This window comes from Portunus trituberculatus, chromosome 44 (assembly GCF_017591435.1).
Source record: "Portunus trituberculatus isolate SZX2019 chromosome 44, ASM1759143v1, whole genome shotgun sequence".
Taxonomy (NCBI): domain Eukaryota; kingdom Metazoa; phylum Arthropoda; class Malacostraca; order Decapoda; family Portunidae; genus Portunus; species Portunus trituberculatus.
In genome coordinates, this window is record NC_059298.1 from 27,768,588 (window position 1) to 27,790,050 (window position 21,463).

At 43.3% G+C, this 21,463-nt stretch overlaps 1 protein-coding gene across 2 annotated transcripts in view; it reads right to left on the reverse strand.

Annotated features, from left to right (window-relative positions):
- LOC123518916 (glutamate receptor ionotropic, kainate 2-like) overlaps positions 1-21,138 on the reverse strand; it is a 342,671-nt gene extending 321,533 nt beyond the window's left edge. For both annotated transcript variants that reach the window (XM_045279986.1, XM_045279985.1), the window contains exon 1: positions 20,764-21,138. The gene's annotated coding sequence lies outside the window, so the exon portion shown is untranslated. The remainder of the gene's footprint in view (positions 1-20,763) is intronic.
- Between the last annotated feature and the right edge of the window lie 325 nt (positions 21,139-21,463).

The window sequence follows — 21,463 nt, forward strand, 5'->3', positions numbered from 1 at the left end:
GACCAACTGGACACAATCATGGCCACCCACAGCTGTCAGAATACCATTATTGTGGGGGATTTAAACCAGCACCTGGTGAACCGAGCCTACACAGAGCTCATAACGGTCCACGGGCTCACCAACCACGTGACTTTCTCCACGCACGCGCGTGGTGCCTCCCTCGACCCTGTCCTGACCGATCTGCCGGCAGACTCTGTGCAGTGCTACCAACTTGACAAGGTTGGTAGCTCTGACCACAATGCGGTCCTCTGTGAAGTTGGTCTTAACCCAGCAAGTGAGGAAGGAAGCCAGCGCACCATCTGGCTATGGGAGAAGGCTAACTGGCGGGGCTCAGGGCAGAGTTAGCCTCCACCAACTGGGAATCCACGTTCACAGATGACATGAACCACAACGTGGCAACCCTCACCTCCCTTATCATATCAGCACAAGCCAGGCACGTCCCTCACAGGGCATATAGAGTCGATCCACGAGACCAGCCGTGGTTCGGCTACAGGTGCCGGCAAGCTGCTGATGCCAAGTACAAGGCCTGGACTCGTCTGAAGCGTCGTCCCTCCAGGCGCCACAAGGCCCAGCACCGCGCTGCTTGCAAAAACATGGCGAGAGTGGCTACATGGGCGAGGCAGAGGTGGGAGTTAAGTCTACGGAGGAAGCTTGCCAGTAACCAAACTGATCCCAAGCAATGGTGGTCCCTTGTGAAGCAGCGGCAGGGCACAGTCACACAGGAGAGGATCCCGCCCTAAAACAGCCTCTGGCAACTTGGCAGTTGCCAACCAAGACAAGGCTGAACTCCTGGCAGCACACTTCAGCGGGAGAATGACGACTGAGGAGCCTGACAGTCAGCCTCCACAACTAACCCGCCTGTGTGACGTAACCCTGGACCACCTACAGCTCAGCGAAGCCGCCGTGACAAAGCTTCTGCGCAGCACCGACACCAGGAAGGCGCCCGGCCCTGACGACGTCTCGCCCTTCCTGCTGAAGCACTGTGCGGAGGAGCTAACAAAGCCCCTCACACACATCTTCCGCCAGTGCCTACAAACCAGCACCTGGCCAGCTGCATGGAAGGAGGCTCGGGTCACTCCTGTACACAAAAAAAGGATAAAGGTGACCCAGCAAACTACCGCCCCATCTCTCTCCTGTCAGCTGTCAGCAAGATCTTGGAGAGAATAATAGCTGAGCAGCTGACCTGTCACCTAGAGGAGCGTCACCTCATCTCTCCACGCCAATATGGATTTAGAAAGAGACGTTCCGCCTCCGACATGCTTCTCCTCCTCACACAAGCCTGGCATGACGCCCTCGACGCCGGCCGCCCCACCCTCGTCATTGCCCTTGACATTGCTGGGGCTTTTGACAGAGTTTGGCACAAAGGACTCCTGGCCAAGCTCGAACAGTTCGGCATCACAGGACAACTGCTAGAGCTGTTCTCCAGCTACCTACAAGGCCGGAGTCTGAGAGTAGTGTTGGGCGGGTGCACGTCAACCACACACCCAGTGGAGGCCTCCGTTCCACAGGGCTCGATCCTTGGCCCCATCCTGTGGAACGTATATTTCAACGACCTCCTTCAGAGCCTCGCCTGTGTCGGCATACGCGGACGATGCCACTCTCGCACAGCTTCGGTAGAGAGGAGGCAGTGAACGTGATTGATGTCACCAACCGCCACCTTGGTGACATCATGGCCTGGGGTAAACAGTGGCAAGTCAAGTTCGCTGCCGAAAAACCCAGGCCGTGGTCATCTCACGTTCACGGGAGGACGTCAGGCTGTTTGAAGGCCAGCTGAAGTTTGGAGAAGACACCCTTGCCATTAAGGACTCCATCAACATCCTGGGGGTGGAGGTAGACTCCAAACTCAGCTTCGACCGCCACCTGGAGAGCGTGGCACGTAAGGCATCCCTGAGGGTGACACTCCTACGTCGAGTGAGGCACCTACTCGATGCCAAGGGCTCATGACGCTGTACAAAGCGCAGGTGAGGCCCATCATGGAGTACAGCCCCCTCAGCTGGATGTGCAGTGCCCAGTCCCACCTCTCCCTGCTGGACAAGGTGCAGCGGCGAGCCGAGCGCCTCCTTCGCGATGCCGGTGGCCTGGGACAGCAGCCCCAAGCTGAGCTACAGCGACAGCGGCATCAGGGGCAGCAGTTGCAGCAGAGACAGCAGCGACAGCACCCAGACCCTCACCAAGAAGCCCCTATCAACGTGCTGGACAGCTTGGAGCACCGAAGGCGTGTTGGGGCCCTTACTGTGCTGCACAAAGCCCAGGTGCAGCAAATACCTCACCTCACGGCTCTACGGATACCCTGGAGGAGGAGTGAACGTACTACGAGAGCGGTAGTGTCCGACACCCTCCTCGAGGTGCCGAGGTGCCATTCTGTGAGGTGTCAGCGCGCCTTCTCCCACGACACCGCGGTGTTGTGGAACGCCTTCACCTCAGTAGTGGACGTCTCCAGCATGTCCACCCAGCAGGTGAAGTGTGCTGCCCACGCCTGGTTACGGACACATCCGCCTGATAGTGACAGTGACAGGTGATAAAATGGCAGTGTCCACCAGCCTGCAATCCACCTGACAGTGACAGTGGAGGAAAATAGTATGCCTGACAGTGACAGTGAAACACAGTGACGTGGGATGTGCGTGTGCCTGACATGACAGTGCTGATCAGTGGCGAGGAGGTGCGCAACTGACAGTGACAGTTTTATGACACCCTCGCTCACAATGCCGTCCCCGGGAGCAGCTTTAGAATGAGCGTCACATGCCAGTGCACGCTCTTAGCTCACGAACTCAGCTCCAACTGTAAACATACTTATGTGTAAAATATGTATGTTATGTGCATTAAGTTTAAAAGAGAGAGAGAGAGAGAGAGAGAGAGAGAGAGAGAGAGAGAGAGAGAGAGAGAGAGAGAGAGAGAGAGAGAGAGAGAGAGAGAGAGAGAGAGAGAGAGAGACATCTCTATGTAAAAGCCCCAAAAGGCATGTGTGTGTGTATTACCTCTGTGTTTACGTGACTAAGAGAGAAGGAACAAAAAATAGGCGCTAGTTACAAGCACAACAAAAGCAGAGAAATAGACTGCAAAAGACCACAGTAAGTCCTCTATTACCTCACGTCTCTAAACATCCGAAACCTTCCTCGTATATAAATAATTGTTTACGTGTCTGAAGAAAATGAAAACCAAGTGCACCAATAAGAAGTAAACGGCAGAGGGAGAGAAAAAGAGATGAAAACTCCAATATAACTTCTTCACAAGCTTAAAACTCTATACATTCTTTCGTTTATTAAAAAGACTGAAAACCACGTACCTTCTTTATAAACCTGTATGTACAAGAGTTCCAGAGCGAACATAAATAAGCAACAGTAAGTCATAGGCACAGAGAGAGAGAGAGAGAGAGAGAGAGAGAGAGAGAGAGAGAGAGAGAGAGAGAGAGAGAGAGAGAGAGAGAGAGAGAGAGAGAGAGAGAGAGAGAGAGAGAGAGAGAGAGACGGAGAGAGATAGAGACAGAAACGGAGAGAGACACAGAGACGGCGAGAGTAAGAAACAGACAGACAGAGACAAAAACAGAAACAGAAACACAGAGACCGAGAGACAGAGACAGAGACAGAGACAGAGACAGAGACACAGAGACAGACACAGAGACAGAGAGACAGAGAAACAGAGAACAGAGAGAGAGAGAGAGAGAGAAAAAAAACACTGACGAGAGCTTTTAGTAAAGGGAAGGTCGTAAGTTTCCCTAGCGTTGCTTTTTTATACAGGGAAGAAAAAGAGTTTGTTCATTAGACAAGGGCCTGTTCCGAGGGGCAATTTAAGTCGCAAATGAGGACAGGGAAGACAGGGGGCTTAGGGGCGGAAGACCTGAGGAGGAGGAGGAGGAGGAGGAGGAGGAGGAGCAGGACGAGGAGACAGGAGGAGGAGAAGGAGGAGGAGGAGGAGGAGGAGGAGGAAGAGGAGAAGGAGGAGAAGAAGGAGGAGGAGGAGGGAAATGGTGGGGGGAAGAGAACGCAGCCTCAGGAAAAGGTAAAAAGGAAGAGGAAGAGGAGGAGGAGGAGGAGGAGGAGGAGGAGAAATTCAAACTAAGAAAAAGGAAACATGAGTTGTGGCTATCGGTAGAGAGAAGAGAGAGAGAGAGAGAGAGAGAGAGAGAGAGAGAGAGAGAGAGAGAGAGAGAGAGAGAGAGAGAGAGAGAGAGAGAGAGAGAGAGAGAGAGAGAGAGAGAGAGAGAGAGAGAGACTGAAGGCAGGAAGATGGTGAAGGAGAAACACACACACACACACACACACACACACACACACACACACACACACACACACACACACACACACACACACACACACAAGCAGACACACACACAAAAAAAATGAGAAAGAGAGAGAGAGAGAGAGAGAGAGAGAGAGAGAGAGAGAGAGAGAGAGAGAGAGAGAGAGAGAGAGAGAGAGAGAGAGAGAGAGAGAAAAGATGGCAATTGTAGGAGAAGAAAAATATATGAGTGGTGTTGAGAAAAAGGAGACAGAAAGAGGGAAACACGGAAGGGAAAAGAAAAACGAAGATGTCAACGATGCCAGTAAGAATATTGGCTCAAGGAAGAAGAAGAAGAAGAAGAAGAAGAAGAAGAAGAAGGAAGAAGAAAGAAGTGACAAAAGAACAGCGGAGGGAAACAGGGAATAAGAGACACTGAGGCGAAATAAGAATGAAAAAAAAGTAAGACATAGTTGAAGTAGGAAGAGAGAGGGTGGAAGATGAAATGAATGAACAAAAAAAGGATAAGGAAAAGTGAAAGAAAACAATGCAAAAGCAGAAGTTAATTGTGAAAGGAAAGAAGGTGGAATTGGAAAAGTGGAGAGAGAGAGAGAGAGAGAGAGAGAGAGAGAGAGAGAGAGAGAGAGAGAGAGAGAGAGAGAGAGAGAGAGAGAGAGAGAGAGAGAGAGAGAGAGAGAGAGAGAGAGAGAAGGAATAATAAACAGGAGTGGATCAGAAAGTCATTGAAACGTAAGACAAGGAATCGAAAAAAAAAAAAGAAAGAAATAAAGAAATAAAACAAAAGAAAACTTGAAGAAGGAGTTGATGATGATGATGATGATGATGATGATGATGATGATGATGGTGATGGTGATAGTGGTGGTAGTGGTGGTGGTGGTGGTGGTGATTGATGATAATGATGGTAGTAGTGGTGATGGTGGTAAAAGGTCTAATCATTCTTGTCTTCCTTCTCTTCTTCTTCCTTCTCCTCCTCCTCCTCCTCCTCCTCCTCCTCCTCCTCCTCCTTCTCCTCCTTTTCTTCATCCGTGCAATCGGTTTCAGGCTCAATTCAAGCGTACTGATATCATTTTCTTCTTCTTCCTCCTCTTCTATTTCTGTTTCCTCTTTCGTCTCTTCACCAACATCACCATCACCACAACCCAGTCACCACCACCCTCATCATCTTCATTCTCTCTTTCTCCTTGATATAGAATTAACTAACTTTTCTCATGCCACTAATCTTCTTTTCTACTCTCATCTTCTCTCTTTCTCTTATTTTTTCTCTTACTTTTCATCTCTTCTCTTACGATATGGATTTACGTGATCATTTCCACACAGCAATCTTTATGACCTCTTCTTCTTCCTCTCTTCTCACTCCCTCTCCTTTTCCTCTTCCTCTTCCTCCTCCTCCTCCTCCTCCTCCTCCCATTTTTCTCTCATACTTTTTTTAACTTTTCTTCTATAATATGGATTTAAGTTATCATTTCTACACAGCAATTTTTTTCAACCTCCTCTTCCTCCTTTCTTCTCATTCCCTCTCCTCCTCCTCCTCCTCCTCCTCCTCCTCCTCCTCCTCTTCCTCCTCCTCCTGCCACTACCTCTCCTCCTCGGGGTTTACTAGGAATGTTACTAGTTGCTTAACACTGAATAGAAATAACAATAGAGACATTTTTACATTTCAATCCTATAAGATTTCCATATTATTCTTTTTCACATTGCATGGTAGTAGTGTTTCTGTAAGGTCTGGTGAAGGAAAAGGTGGGTGGGGATGAAGCTTTGTCTATGCTATCCTATTTACCTCACTGTTTGGCGGATAGTGCAGTACTCGACGATGCATTAGTCGGCCTCGCTGCATAGTCTCCACAAACAAGCCCTTGATTAAAGCATAACATGTTTGCTAATAGTGGAAACAGAAGGGGGGGTGAGAATGGAAATATGTAGGTATGTTGTTTTATAAAGCTTCCCTTATTTACTCTCTGTCTTTTATAAAACAACACACACTTCTACATTTATATTCCCAGGCGGTGTGTTTTTCCTTTCTATTTCTTTGTGTTTTTACAGGCAGCAGCACACACCTCTTTTATATACTCTAACTTTTCTTCCTTCCACTTTACATTTACTAGAAATACAGCACACGCTTCCATTCTTATACTTTTATAAGCGTTTGTTCTTCCTTTCTGTTTCTTTATGTTTACTATGCTACCCCCGAACACTCCCGCAACCCATTCAGGCCCTCCCCAGGGCAAGTAGGAGGCACCCGACGGCCTGGAGTGTGGCGTGTGATTCACGGTAGGCCGGGGAAGGTAAATACAGCACTGGGGTAGCAGGAGGCGGGGAGGCAGTCGTGACTAGGAGAGAAGTAAGGCGATTATAAAGGCAACAGGAGAATATTATGAAAAAAAGAGGGAGAATAAAAATAATGGTGAGTGAGGGTAATGACGATTGCGAGGTGAAGAGAAAGAGAGAGTCACAGAAGCAGGAAATATATAAAGAGAGGGAGAGGGAAAGGGGTAGAGGATGGAAGCATGATTAGTATTTCAGAGAACGGAAGAGTGGGGAGAAGAGGGTGAGGGAGAGGTCAGAGAAAAGTAAGCATGTAAGTCTGGGGACGAAACAGGGAGAGGGAAAGGGAAAGGGAGGAGACAGAGAGAGCATGTTAATTATTGCTATGCCTAGAGCTTTTTAGTCGATCATGACTGTGTATTGTTGCTGCTGCTTTATGTTGCATTGATTATGAAGGGATTGGCGCGGCTTTGTTTTATAGTGCAGCGCGTGGAGGTGGCCGATGCTCACCCACTGCGCTACACCATGCACTGCTATCCACACTTGTGTTGGGTAAACCAGAGGCGAGAATTCAAGGCATGTATCTTTAAACACCTCATTCTCTCATTAACCCCTTCAATACTAGGACACATTTTTACCTTGAAATTGGTGTACTATTAGACCATTTTATTGACATTATGAAGGGCCTATGGAGGCTGGAAGATTAATAGCAACAGTTTCCACCATTGTAATACCACATGTGAGTTTCTGAATTTCTATAAAATCATTAAATAACTATTAAGCAAAGTGAATATGGAAAGGCGTCCTGGTATTGAAGGGGATAAGTCTATTTTCTAAGGCCTAGGATATGATTTTCTGTGTTTTTTATTATTTTGTTAATTAATGATGCAGAATTCTTGGTAAATTGTCACTGGATTCATGAACATACACCGGGAATACTAAAAACTTCAACTTGGAACTATTTAAAAGTAGAGGAGAGAGAAGCTGAAGAGAGAACCATTGGGAATCAAGGTGTGGTGGGAATCAGTGGTGGGAATCAAGGTGTGGTAAGAATCAGTAGTGGGGATCAGTGGTGGGAATCAAGGCGTGGTGGGAATCAGTGGTGAGAATCAAGGTGTGGTGGGAATTAGTGGTGGGAATCAGTGGTGGGAATCAGAGGTGTGAATCAAGGTGTAGTGGGAATCATGGTGTGGTGGGAATGAAGGTGCGTCATAGCCAGTCCTGCTAATTTATATAATGAATATTTTTTTACCTTCACTTCTTTCACCTTCAAGTTTCCAGTGTATTTAATTTTCTCTTAATCAAACATGGATGTGTCGCTAGAGGGAGACAAAATTATATTGGTATTTTCATTTAAGTCTGCATCAATCTCTCGTGTCTTTTTTTTTTTTCTAGAAATCATTATTTTACCGTACAGTTCGTGATGTTTTAAATTATTCCTGACTCTAGATCGCATTAATAGAGGAAAAAGACGAAGAAAATCAAAAATATAATTCGATATGTCTTAGTATTTCAGTCGGAATAATTCTTTTTTATTTTTCTTCTCCCATTGTCCTGACTTAAAAACTTGACACATTTTTCAGTCTCTATTTTAACGGCAGGAGGTCAAGTGGTAAATATAAAATGTTAAACACCTCACTCGCTCTTCACAATCCTAGGCTCTCTCTCTCTCGAAAAAAAAATATATATATATCAACCGTAAAAAGGTGTAACAATAAAAAGGCAAAAATTATATCTGTGTTCTTGGGTGTGGAAAGAATTAAACTTTTCCTTTTAAATGTTCAATTAAGACAAAGGAAACCAGGTGAAGGCCATTTTCCACCCTTGTAAATCTAATTGTAAAAGAAAATGAAGAGAAAAGAGACGGACATTCTAAGTTTTCTTTTTCCTCTTTTTACTCACGTATGACTTCAGCTTTTTTTTTTTTTTTTTTTTTTTTTTTGAAGAGGAGTATCGAGACACCTCTACAACTCCACTGCCACTTTTCGTTACTCTTTATCTTAGGAAATTAGCGTTTTTTTTTTTTTTTGCCTGTCTTCTATCAAATTAAAAAAAAAAATTTAACTTGTGAAACTGACATCTGCATTCGTAATCCTTTCAGTCCTTTTCAATAAGCTCTTAAAGAAAGTTATAACACTTGTCAAAGGAGATTTTATGTTTTTACTCATAATTCAACATAAATTCCGTATCGTCAACTAAAAAATCACCCATGGGAATCCAACAAATTACTCCTTTAACCATCGAAGAAAAAAAATATGTTTCAAAAAGTAAAACGTCTAAAATCACGCGTCTGAGTACTGTGTTGAACCGTCACTGAAATGAGAAACAAGTCGATGGGTCGGTAGGTCAGTGACGGGAGATGGCAACACCTTAAGAGCAGACGGCAACACTACCACCAACGTCAGGGAGGGAGGAGAGGCACAGCAAGGGTGGATGAGGTGGGGGGTTGGAAAGATGAGAGTCATCGAGCTCTACCTCACGAGCCCTTGAACGAAGCTTCCCGCGGCAGGAGGGGGAACACTACAGACAGATTAAGGAGTGAAGAGAGCAGCGACAAGAAAGTGGAAGGGATGAGAGGCCTCGACTAGTCCTCCGCTTCAATGGAGGTTCCCGAGGCCTAAGAGTCAACTCCTTACAGATGTAGAAGAAGCTAATGAAGCACACGGCAATGAGGGGAGCTAGAATCTGAGGAATGAGGAATTGAAAGCCGTCTGCATCTAACAATTGACCCTTTACGATTTGTCCTAAACAAAATATGAGTAAAAGATCTTCCTTCGATTAGCTACTGTTTCAAATCCCTCTGACGATGTAGAAAAATTAAGCAGTGCAAACAAATTTTCTAATCCCTGAACATCAAAGAACCGTTGAATTAATCCCATATGAAGACAATATGATGCAATGTAATAGATCAATTTAACGCACAACGAGTCGCGAACCTATTGCGGCATATCAAAGTTGAATGTATCACGGAAAAGCTCATATATTGCCTACCTACTGATTAAGCTCTCAAGGTACGCAGGTAATATATATGAGCCTGAAGTATGGAATGAACCAGTGTCGTATGCAGGAGACACAAATAAAAAAAAAAAAAGAGTAATTTATGCCTCTCTGATACTTATGTTTTATCCGTGACTGATTCTCCCTGTCTGTTTTTTAAGTATTTATTCCCTCCTTTGACTCGACAGTATTCTTTGCGGACAAACACCTTTATTACTCCTATTTTATGATTTTTTTTTGTTCCTCTTGAAGAAAAACCCTTAAACTTTGAAAACAATACATGCAGCAGTTGTTACGAAGGAAAGCAATTAAAAAAAATCAGCTTTTTTTTTGTAAGAGGAAAGCTGGCCAAGGGCAACAAAAAAAACATAAAAAAAGACCCACTTACTTGCGAGTCCCCTTACACTTTACAGCTTACAAGTACGAGATAATTGGCTGAAAAAAAGGGATAAATGTCTTGAAATCTCCCTCTTAAATGTAACCAAGTCATAGGAAGTTGGAAATACAGAAGCAGGCAAGGACTTAACGAATTCCAGAGTCAGACTCTTAAGAGGAGCGTCAATTTAGAGACTTACCAAGCTCGTAAACTGAGGAACGTGGGCTCTGAGACATTACAACATATATTACGTAATTCCCATGTCACGTGAAGAATAGGAACCCACAGGCAGCAGAGACTCGGGCAACGGAAGAAAAGGCTCCCGTACCCGGAGAAGTGATACATGTCTTCCCGGACGCCACTTAGCATTAAATATTACGACGTGGAAATGGACGTTACATCACTGGCCAACGCTTAAAACACACATTCACACACTCACACAGACACATAGACACACACACACACACACACACACACACACACACACACACACACACACACACACACACACGCACACACAGACTTAACTTATAATACGAAAGTGCCACGCAACTCGTAAAGACTGTTGATGATGTTTCTTTTCTTTGTTTTCTTAATGGACGCGGTTGCCGAAAAAATAGCTGGTGGTGGAAATGTTGTTGTTGCTGTTGTTGTTGTTGTTGGTGGTGGTGGTGGTAGTGGTGGTAGTGGTGGTAATGGTGGTGGTGAGGAGCAGAGGAGAGGAGTGGTGGCAGCAGTGTCTCCCTCCGCTCTCCTCCAGGCGCTGTCAAGACCCAATCCAATTATTGTCTCTAAACACTCCGCTTAGGCGCTCTCATCACCTTTGGGGCGACTGCGGAGGTGTGTGTGTGAGAAAGAGAGAGAGAGAGAGAGAGAGAGAGAGAGAGAGAGAGAGAGAGAGAAAGGAGCGCCAAACATCCAGCCAACAAGCCAACTAACCATGAAAGAATCCAAACATAGACAGACTGACAGACATACACACAGTAACAGAATCAATCAGCCATCATCCACACACACATACCATGCCTCTTACACACAAATTGTAGCATTCGTATATAAAAAGTAAAGGTGCTAAGGAAAAACTCACACAATTAGTTTTATTCTTACTTAAGGTGGTCCACAAAAAAAGTAGCTTAACCTTCCATCACCTGAATCTTTCTCGTGAAGAAGCAAACCCGCATCAAACAACACTTTTACCAAACAGCAACACGCACTCTACTTAGCTCGCTACACAGGAGAACCAGGCAACAGAGACTACCACCTCCTAAAAATCTCTAAGGGCTCACTATTTACCGTATCAAGAGGCCGCCTTCACTCTCTTAATCTTCCAATTTGGAGAGAGCTAAGACTCCCCCCCTGCTCCTTCCCAAGCCGCTGGTGTACCGTCAGTCAGGCTTCGAGGGATTCATTGCAGTGTGTGTGTGTGTGTGTGTGTGTGTGTGTGTGTGTGTGTGTGTGTGTGTGTGTAACTTCTCCATCACAAGCATCGCACTATCATTCCCCTCCCTCCCTCCTCAAGGCTCTTCGTACTAACTTGTGGATTCTTAACTAATGAAGCAGCAGCAGAGATAGTTCCCCACGTTTCTTGAGATGAGATTACAATTGCTTTGCTTTCTCTTATTGTTCTATTTTCCGAGATGAGATTGCTGCAGGCGCTAGTTCTCTCGCTTCTTGATGACTCATTTGCGGGGATGAGTGTAAAATGCGTCTTCTGTTTCTCCTGGGCGCTTATTTGTCTTTCTTTTTCTTTACTGGTAGTGTTGTAGTGATGTCATTAAGCCAGATGGGGACTGTTTTTCTTCGCAGTATTTGAAATGAGATGTAAAAGTGTTTGTTTCTTGTGTGTGTGTGTGTTTTTTTCATCCAAAGTCTTGAAGTAATGTTATTGTAAAGCGGTATGCATATATATTTTTCTTTTTTCACCTTCTTTATTTTAATTCGTAAAGTGACTCTGTTTCCTGCCTCCTTTTTTCTTTACCTTCTTTATTTCCTCTTTTTGATCTCTTTTCCTCTCTCATTTTTTTCTTCCTTCTTAGTTTTTCCACTGTGATTATAGACATTGTTCGGAAGTGGCTTATCTTACCACAAGCAACCATCCAAACCCCGCTCCTGTGTTTCAGAATGCACCAAAACTCTCGACTCGTAATGCCTCGCCGTTGCTGTAATGTGATCTTTACTGCCGTGAGTTTCAACTTCCTGGTAAACACGATACATATTCTTACATCATTTGCAAGCTGTGGTTCCAGTCCCGAGAGTTTTGCAGCCCTGGCATGCAATCTCCATTTCGCCTCATTCATTCTTGTGTTTTTCTTCTCCTTTTTTTTTTAACGTACACAATGCACGCATTCCAGGGTCCCATGTCCTTTTTTCCTTACCTCTTTTCTTTTCTCTCTTCCTCCTGGCGATTACTCCCACCCATCCCCATCTCCATCTCTCTCTCTCTCTCTCTCTCTCTCTCTCTCTCTCTCTCTCTCTCTCTCTTGCTTGTTTTCCTTTCTGCATTATCCTTTTGGTTTTTACTGACCCATCTTTCTCCAATCTCAAATCAGTCACCGCTTTGCTCTTCTTCCTTTCCTCCTCCCCATCATCCATATACCTCTTCCTGCATTAAGGATCGGGTGACTCTTTACTGCATTGTTCCGATTTTGCTTCTACCACACGGCCGTTTCTTGGTGGGGAAGGGTAGCACAGTCTTCTCCTTACCGGCGCAGGTCCTACAAAAGGTTTCCCGTTGCTACGCCATAACTCAATCATTTCCCAATTTTCTTCAATGACTACTAAAAAACAAGAACCCCAATATAGTGTCCCTTCTGAACGTCCTCCCACTCACGAGTAACAGCTTTCCCTTCCCTTCCCTCTCTTCCTCTGCTCTCCATCCTTTCCTCTTCCACTCTCTGCCCTCCATCCTTTCCTCTTCCACTCTCCTACCTCTCCTCCCACGCTGTCCGTCGGTAAAGGGCAGCAGCCACACAGCTCTATGCGGACTTTCCATCATGCACCAGGAAACTCTAAACTAGGGGAGGCACTCTCAGCTCGAATGATCCATTGCCCTTGACCGCCCCCTAAGAGTGAAGGGACTGAAAACAAAGGAAGTATACTCAACCCAAATGACAGACTCACTTAGCTATTGTAGAGCAAAGTGACGGGGCACATGGGAAAAGCACTCAGTCTGCATAATCCACGTTACATAATTGCACAAAGTAGTTAAATTAAGTTCATTGTTCTAAAGGCTAAATAAACTTGAACATAAAGGAAGAACACTAACCAAGACTGACCATCTGTGATCCCTAAAGTCTTGATAGACTAAGCACAGCATAGCAAGAGTTTCAAGAGTCCACTATCGTCTATAGGCCTGTAGAGATGACAACCCGGGTTTCAGAGGGTGTTTATCCTGTGAATTTGTCATTAGAACCATAAAAACAACCTTGAAAACTTGTGTCATTTAAACAGGAACCTCTTGAAATAGTGGAGGTGCGATGCTGAACTGTTTCTTTATAAGGCCTTTTAAACTCTCAAGAGTCCGCAGTAAAGAACATTGTGGTAATCTGGTATAGAAACAATAGCTCTTTTAAAGGAAGTAAATGAATCACATTATACAAATTGAGAAGCTCCATCAATTTTGCCTCCACAACAAATTATTATTACATCTCTAGAAAAAATAGTCAGTTCCTTCCAGACATCACCCCAAGACAAGAATATGAATTTTTTGTCTGGCCCCGCTTTCTGAGGAGCCTCGAGGGAAATTAGGAGTGTAAGGGCGTGTTTCATCCATTCCTGTGTCACGCTACAAGGGGACTGGCAACTTAGTGGGCCTCTTTTTCGTTTTATGTCGTCTTTGGTCAACTATCCACTATTATGTAAAAAGGAAAAAAATACTAGCAAACCGCAGAGGCAGAAGCAGTCACCAGATATGCATGAGTGTGAGAGCAACGTGCTTCACTGAGACAAGATACAAGATGCGTAAAAGAACCTAACCCGTTCTGAAATACTGTACATATGTGCAATTCAACGGCAGACTTGGTAACATATTTTATTGATTTTTTTTTTTCACTTTTGTTATTAATTGTATTTTTCATAAAAAGATAAATGTAAGAATGAAATGGTTAAAATGCCAACTCGTATATTGATATTATTATTATTCATTGAGAATTGTATTTATATTCAGTGGATATATTGCTATACGTATATATAAAACGTCATTATTACTACTATTTATCATTGATAGTATCTCTAACTGTTCTTACATGATGATTATGCTTCCAGGCAAAATAATAACATAATCTTTGAAGTCAGTTTTTGTCTCGAGTCACGCCCGCAACACATACACGTGTCACGCTCACGAATTATTCTCGAATGGAGCCTTAACTTGATTAACAACAAACTTCGAACCTCGAACTCCAGCCGCACCAAGCACCTCATGCACAATAAATTAAATATGCATTTCTAATCCCAGACTCTGGTAACATTATCAGACATTACATAATTAATCATTCAAAATAGTAACAATACATTTTCAGGTGCTTATCACTGTAGTTAGAGCCAGTGTTGTAGGAAATCGTGGGATAAAGCAGTGGTAATTTACTTTTCTAACTTTCACCAGAGTCTTCCGGAGAGCAAGTTGTGGAAACTTCGGAGAATGTAAAGTACAGTCATGGACAGAAGCGGAAGACCAACCAATTTCACACTCTCACTTCTGCCGCTTAGCGTTGTCCTTGATTATACGTACTGGGGCTGCTCACAGTCTCCTTACGAAGCCTGAAAACTGACGGATTATCAGCAGATTGTAATATATGAAGATGAAAAAGAGAAAAACGTACACATTACAAGAGATTGCAGATGGTGTTTGTATTACCAATCGCAACCTTACCAATGTTTAACCAATTTTTTCCACAACACAAAACATTTATATTCTCAAATGTTCCTTATCGCGACTACTTGAAGCAGGTGTAAACAAAAGTTGTTGAAGATTTCAGGGGTGTTTTCATATATCAAACTTTTTAGAAGTGCCTCAAGACTTTAGTGAAGCTTTAACTCGTTAGTGCCCAAGCGTATCTAGCATAATCAATATGAAACACACCGATGGGAATTTAAATAACCAAGTATGTGGCATTTGAAAATAGAAATGATGCAAAGAAATTGTGAAGTTATCTCTTAAGAGCACAATATGATTCAAGACATAAAGATTTGACCTGATTAATGCTTTGTATAGTTACACGAGCGTCTACACATTTTACCAATTAACTACTAAGATAAGAATGGATATTTAAAGCGTCTGTCCTTCTTTCCAATACACTGTGTATATAAGAACTGAAGACTGAATGCATCTATCTCTTTCAACACTAACTTGTTATTTAGATAAGAGGTAACATTGTTTTTGTAGGAACGAAGCCTCTTTTCATCCTCAATCACTATAATTTCTTTCCACGAGAATGCTGAGGAAAACGAAATAAAAGAAAAAATAAGTAACCGATGATAAGTGATAGATAGTCTTTTCTTCCACTTTACAATGCAATATTAACATGATTCGCCACCAGTATCTATTTTAATTTTCCACCTAATTACGCTTTCACATTACCCAAAATTCATTTCCTTTGTGGTTTGTCCTGTATGTATTTTTAGTGTATTGATTGAATCTAAAATAATTATTTACATTTATAATTAGATGCAATGTCAACATAACTTATCAAATAGATCTATTGGAACACACACACACACACACACACACACACACACACACACACACACACACACACACACGTAATCTCTCTCTCTCTCTCTCTCTCTCTCTCTCTCTCTCTCTCTCTCTCTCTCTCTCTCTCTCTCTCTCTCTCTCTCTCTCTCTCTCTCTCTCTCTCTCTCTCTCTCTCTCTCTCTCTCTCTCTCTATATATATATATATATATATATATATATATATATATATATATATATATATATCTGTATCTCTCTCTCCATGCTACATTACATTACTCCAATTGCCACAGCAAATGAACAATCACAGATGGAAACCTAAACACAGAGATTGGTGGAATAAAAGCGAAAACCTAACAAATGATTTACCTCGAAATAAAACTAAAACATGAACTTCAAACCTCAACAATGCATAAACTAAAATTCACACATAGAAAAACAAAATAAAAGAATGACAACAAACATATTCAGTTTCCATACAGGACTCAAAAGAAGGTACAGACTAAACAAGCAGAGAGAGAGAGAGAGAGAGAGAGAGAGAGAAGTCACAGGAAAGCCACGCTACTGTGAACATAAATCATAACAAAACATGTGAATTTGAGCAGTACCGGCAATAACAGCTATGTCAAATGTAATAATTCACTCAGCTTCGAAATATATCTTTTGTTGAATTTCTGAGGTGACGTTTACAAATATATACGTGCACATACACACACACATACACGCACGCACGCACGCACGCACACGCCCGCATTGGCCTCCCTCAGCCCACCACTTTAAGCTAACCGACATCTGCACCACCCCGTCCCGCCTCGCCCACCAATAACCCACCCCCAGCCACCTCCCTTCTCTCTCCCTCCCTCTTCCCTCTGTGCCACTTAGCTACGGAAACACAATATTAATGTCAACAACGTTTGCACAACCACCACCACCACTACCGCCGCCACCACCACCACCACTGCCACCACCACCACGAATCCTTCTTCTATTGTTGATATTTCTACGACTGTATATTGTATCTCTGTTATTGTTACTACATACTGCTTCTATTTACTACTACTACTACTACTACTACTACTACTACTACTACTACTACTACTACTACTACTACTACTACTACTACTACCACTACTACTACTATTAATACTATTACTACTATTACTGCTTTTACTACTACTACTACTACTACTGTTACTACTACTACTACTACTACTACTACTACTACTACTACTACTACTAGTAATACTACTACTACTACTACTACTAGTAATACTAATACTATCACCATCAACCTATATAACATCAAGATAGCCCCAAAAATTCCTTACCATCATTACTACAACAACTTTTCCTTCTTACCACCATCGCCACCACCACCACCACCACCACCACTATATTCCCTAGACTCTGGACCGTCTGTTCAAATCATCCACAACTTGTGAGCACACTATACGGTTGAGTGAGCGCCGAAGAACTCTCTCTCTCTCTCTCTCTCTCTCTCTCTCTCTCTCTCTCTCTCTCTCTCTCTCTCTCTCTCTCTCTCTCTCTCTCTCTCTCTCTCTCTCTCTCTCTCTCTCCACCCTTTGATGTGAGGCGCCCACTCCCGCGGTTCCCCTGAGACTGGTGGGCGGCCGTTCCTCCTCGATCAGATCTCAGCCTCCAATCCGCTCGTCCGTGAAACATTCCCTCACAATATTCACAAAATGTCAATCACACCCAGTGCCGCGCTCCACACACGCGCCGAGCAGTTCTCTTGTTATTTAATTCTGTCTGGCTCTCGTTCGTGGTCCCAAGCTCCGTGTTATAGCAACCTTTACTCAGTTCTTTAGGAGGTTATTAGCGACTTCATGATTCTTGTTGTGGTTAAATGTGGTCTTTTATCGACAAAGAGAGCCGGATGCACAAGAAGTTATCTATATTTTCATATTCTAAGGTGCGATTTACATTATCACTAATAATGGAAACCTCATAACTCATATTTGTAGATTTTGAAAAGGGTGTTGATGAAAGACCAAATGTGTATGCATATTGAAATCCATCAGCTATTTCATTCAGGTTCTCGTTCCAATTCTCAAACCTTGTGGTGCATCATATACGTTTTTTTTTCCAAGTTGTTGCGAATTTGAATAATGCTTTCATGATGTGTTTTATGTTTCAACAGAAATTTTGCGTCGATGATTACAGAAAACATCATGAGAACTTGATTAATCATGTCTGCGTTCTTTGAAAATAGTAATGATGAAAGCCCAGCACGTTTAGGAATACGATTCAGGATCTGAAAGGACTGGTTGTGGTGCTCCAGATAATTATGCTGCGTGGGATGCACTGCGGGAGGAGGGCAGCACTTGATGGGCACTATACACATTATACGTACATATATTCATCTGCATGCTCTCGTCATTACTTCAAATACATACATGCAAGATACGAATGTCATTATCTCCATTATGTGTTAAGTATACATAAACGCATAGTAGGAGTGCCATTATCTTCCTTAAACCTTAATTATGAAATGGTTTTCATTGCCACACAAAGAGTTAATGTATGTTAGCATTTGCATCAGGAGCTCTCGGCTTTATCTGTGAGACACCACGATACAGGGGGTAATAATTCAGGAATTGCTTCTCAAACAGAGTGGTGGGTGAATGCAATAGTTTCAGTAATCAGGTTGTTAATCTTGATGCGTTGGGAAGCCGTTGAAAGAAGATTCGATAGATTGATAGATAAGGATGATAGATGGAAACATGTGGATATACTTCATGTAAGATATACCACGTGTACACCTGATGGCTTGTTGCAGCTTCTCTTATTCTCCATAGTCCTCATTTTAACATCAATGAATAAGGAGAAACATTCCTTAAAGTGTTGATATTTTACAAATGCATTTTCGCCATACATGAGGTCACGAGGTCACATTATATATTTTTTCATCAATTTCAGCATCAGTCCGGAAGATCAAAACATCGCAATAACATGTTCAAAGGGAGTGGATATTTGTAAACGTTAATGTCAATCTACACACCCATATTTTCACATCTCTCTCTCTCTCTCTCTCTCTCTCTCTCTCTCTCTCTCTCTCTCTCTCTCTCTCTCTCTCTCTCTCTCTCTCTCTCTCTCTCTCTCTCTCTCTCTCTCTCTCTCTCTCATTACATACATAAATATACATAACCACACTCCAACTCTTGAACATCCCAAAATCTTAATACGAATAATATTTAAGTTTTCAGCCCCACAATTGTTGTTATTATTGCTATTAATATTGTCATTATTATTATTATTATTATTATTATTATTATTATTATTATTATTATTATTATTATTATCATTATTATTATTATTACTATTATTATTATCATTAATATTTCTATTGTTACAACTGCATTCATAAATACACAAACCGATTCAATTATAAAGAGATACAATAACACTTTAATACACGAGCATTCATCCTCTTTCAGTTACTTGTTACCCACGAGTACCAACAGAAACCCAGCATTCTTTGTCCCTCCTCGTGACACAAAACACTGCACCTCATTCCCCCTAGGGATGGTTTAGGCACAACACGTGATTCTTCCGCTTTAGAACAGGTTATCAGAATTGCGTTCAATATTCACCCACTGAAACAATTATCCTCATATATATTTTTTTTAGTTGGGAAATCAGTAACGTCAGATGTATGTAAATACTGAATGGAATCACGCACACACACACACACACACACACACACACACACACACACACACACACGTACACAGCTGGCCAGTGCAATAACAATCAGTATGACCGTGAATGTGGTGCAGTGGTGTGTGTGTGTGTGTGTGTGTTTACATCTTCTCATTCATTATTAGTTAGTGGTAGTTGGCAGTAGCGGCATCGCTTGACCCGCCAAGTGCTGCGTCTGCTAATTATCTGCTTTACTAATGGCACAAAGAACAGCGCTGGACAAAGATCACATTCATTCACCTCTAGTCTTTGTTGCTTAGAATAAGATCAAAGTATGTATCACTCACAAGGAAACCAAAAGAAGGAAGAAAACCGATACAATTTTACGTATCTCTGCAGATTTGAAGTAACATTTAGCTGAAAGGAGATTGCATTCCTGGTTCACTACTTGGTAAGGAGTTCACAGCAATACGCTGTTGCCAATAACACTCCAGGCACAACTGTAAACACGGTCTGCTTATGTTCCTTCTGTGTCCATTGTAAGAATCTTGTCTAGATTCTCTTAAATAAATATTGCAAATTCGGTGGAGAGAGTGATCTTCCCTTTAATTCTGCTCCAAAAGAGTATGTAAATATAACTCGTCATCTCCACGTTCTATGTAGCATATGTCTGCAGTCTAATGATGGCAGGCTGCCTCGCTATACTGCACCATCAAAACTAAACCTCTTCGTCCTGCTGCCTACTCTGTACTTCTGTGTCCTCAACTTGTTTCCGCCTGGCCGAGCCCTCCAATCAATATACAGTATATTTCTCTTCCTGCATGGCCTTCCTCTTTCTATAATTAACTCGGCCTGGAGTTCGTTCTCGTCTTTAACAACAAGGAGAGCAGCAGTGCGAGAGGTTCCTGTCCACCAGCACTTGCCTGTCATGTGCTGCTCCAGGTGCCTGTTGTGTCTCGTTTACATGCTGCGTGAAGACACAATGCCTTTGCTCGACATGAATAACGAAGAACATGTTTTTAGTACCGCTTGGAACCTTCATATAAATCTCTTCTTTTTTTCATGAAGGCATTGCCGTTTGTTTTCCTTGAGCGCAGCGTGTGTCTACTTAACAGTCTCCCGAGACCGTGACCCTAATGGTGCCCTGACTCACGGCGAGACAAGACGCCTCCACATTTAAATTTACTACCACACTTTTGGACACTCCTTCGTTTCTTTTACGAGGTTAGAAAACGTAAGGCGCCCTGTGCTCACTCTAATACAGCTGGACTCCGAGATGAGCTCCATAACGTCTCTAATGAATAAGAGGAAGGGTCAAGGACGGGCCAAGTGTTTTACTGTAATGAATGCAGGGATCCAACTTTACTCTCGCTGCAGCCAGAGAAGAAACAGAAGTAGAACCTGCGGGTGTTTATAGTTCAAGGAGGCTGACGAGGGACAAGTAGAAGACTTCTTTCGCTGGCTTAAGTGGGTCATCAGAAGGGCCACCAGAGGACCCACCCACTCCTCACCACTCACTAAGACCACAGGGACACTTACCGTCACTCCGCAGGCCTCCACACTCTTCCGCGCAGCACTCCGCCTCACAAGTCTAGCTCAGGAAACAAATCCACCTTTCTTCCTGTCAGTCAACCACCAAAAGTAGGAACACTTCCCTGGGGCGCGAACTTTTCAGGAGCAGCAACTCGCGGTAATGGATCACTTCTCCAAGCTTTGACTTGCTGGAGAAACTTTGAGGTCCGTCGAGGTTTTGTTTCACTGTCAAGAGAGAGACTGACGGGGGGAGGCCACGGGCAGGCGTGTAAGAGTGTTGCACGAGCGCGGCCACCCACGTCCGGCCCCGACAAGCCACAGTCGGGATCTGAGACTGGAAGGTGAGCTGGATGGCGGCCCGACTCAACTTCCCTGCAGCGCCACCGCCACCACCAACACCACCACCAACACCACCACCACCACTGCCTCTTGTCACTCTGGCCTCGCTCCTCGTTACCACAAGTTCGGCACCTGCACTCAGTAATTTCTATTGTTTACTGATCTCTTTCCTTTCGTTTTACATCTTTTTCTTCTTATTTTATCGTTCTCCTTAATTTTCTTTCCCTTCTTCTTCTTCTTTTTGAATTGTTAACTTGTCTCTTCAAGTATTAAGAAGTAAAAGCGTACGTAGGTATTTCTTTGTATTCCTCCTCTTCCTCCTCTTTTTCTTCCTCCCCTTCCTTTCCTTCCTCGTCATCAGTGTCAT